General features: G+C 51.6%; 1 protein-coding gene across 1 annotated transcript in view; it reads left to right on the forward strand.

The window, feature by feature from the left end:
* The first annotated feature begins 380 nt into the window (after positions 1–380).
* Positions 381–1,101, forward strand: part of DRAM2 (DNA damage regulated autophagy modulator 2) — a 12,223-nt gene continuing 11,502 nt past the window's right edge. Inside the window, exon 1 of the mRNA XM_029965867.1 lies at positions 381–489. The gene's annotated coding sequence lies outside the window, so the exon portion shown is untranslated. The remainder of the gene's footprint in view (positions 490–1,101) is intronic.

The raw sequence follows: 1,101 nt of genomic DNA on the forward strand, positions 1-1,101 counted from the left end.
CAAGTGTCTGCATTTCCATCTCCTGTAAACCCAAATGTCTGCATTTCCACCTCCTGTAAACCCAAAGGTCTGCATTTCCACCTCCTGTAAACCCAGATGTCTGCATTTCCACCTCCTGTAAACCCAGATGTCTCCATTTCCACCTCCTGTAAATCCAAATGTCTGCATTTCCACCTCCTGTAAATCAAAATCTGCATTTCCAGCACCCCAGCACCCAACAGCCTCCCTCCTTACACCACTTGGAACCCAGGGAAAACATCCTGTGTCGATCCAACCCTCCAGTGCCACGTCCAGGCCGCAGCAGTGACCGTAGGAGGTGCTCACAAGTGTAAATCAGGTGAGTAAGAGCTATAAAAACACCTCACACCTGGATTATTCTGCTTTATGTCTCAGAGATTCAGGAAAATGAAGCAAAAAGGTGGAGCTCCAGCACCAAGATGACCTTGGATTCCCCTTGAGCGGCGTTTCCCTGCGTGTCCTTGTCCTCAGGTACGTGGGAAGGGGTTGGTTTGAAACCTGGGAGCTCAGAAATCAAATGAAGGCACTGGGAACATTTAAATGTGAAAGGAGGAGTGTGATTTAGGCATCAGATGGGAGGTGGGAACGACACGCCCAGGAATATAAGATGTGTAACAAAATGGGGAAAAACCTGCATTTCTCCTCCCAGTTCCCAGTTTATTACAAAAAGTGGGATTGGGAAGTTGCATTCCTTGCTGTTTTACTGCACTGAGTGAACACCAGAGGGCAACCTTTCATTTCAGCTGGAAAATGGGGAAGAAATCAGGCAAGAGCAGCCTGGGCTGGTGGGAGTGTCCCTGCCCATGGAATGAGGTGGGCTTGGAGGTGCCTTCCCACCAAAACCAGCCTGGGATTCCAGAATTCTGGAGCCCTTCTGCTCTGGAGCCAGGCTGGGAGAGCTGGGAATGTTCCCCTGGAGAAGAGAAGGCTCCAGAGACACCTCAGAGCCCCTTCCAGGGCCTAAAGGGGCTCCAGGAGAGCTGGAGAGGGACTGGGGACAGGACACAGGGAATGGCTTCCCACTGCCAGAGGGCAGGGATGGATGGGATACTGGGAAGGAATTCCTGGCTGGGAGGGTGAGGA

This window comes from Manacus vitellinus, unplaced genomic scaffold, assembly GCF_001715985.3.
Source record: "Manacus vitellinus isolate BGI_N305 unplaced genomic scaffold, ASM171598v3 scaffold_121_pilon, whole genome shotgun sequence".
Taxonomy (NCBI): Eukaryota; Metazoa; Chordata; class Aves; order Passeriformes; family Pipridae; genus Manacus; species Manacus vitellinus.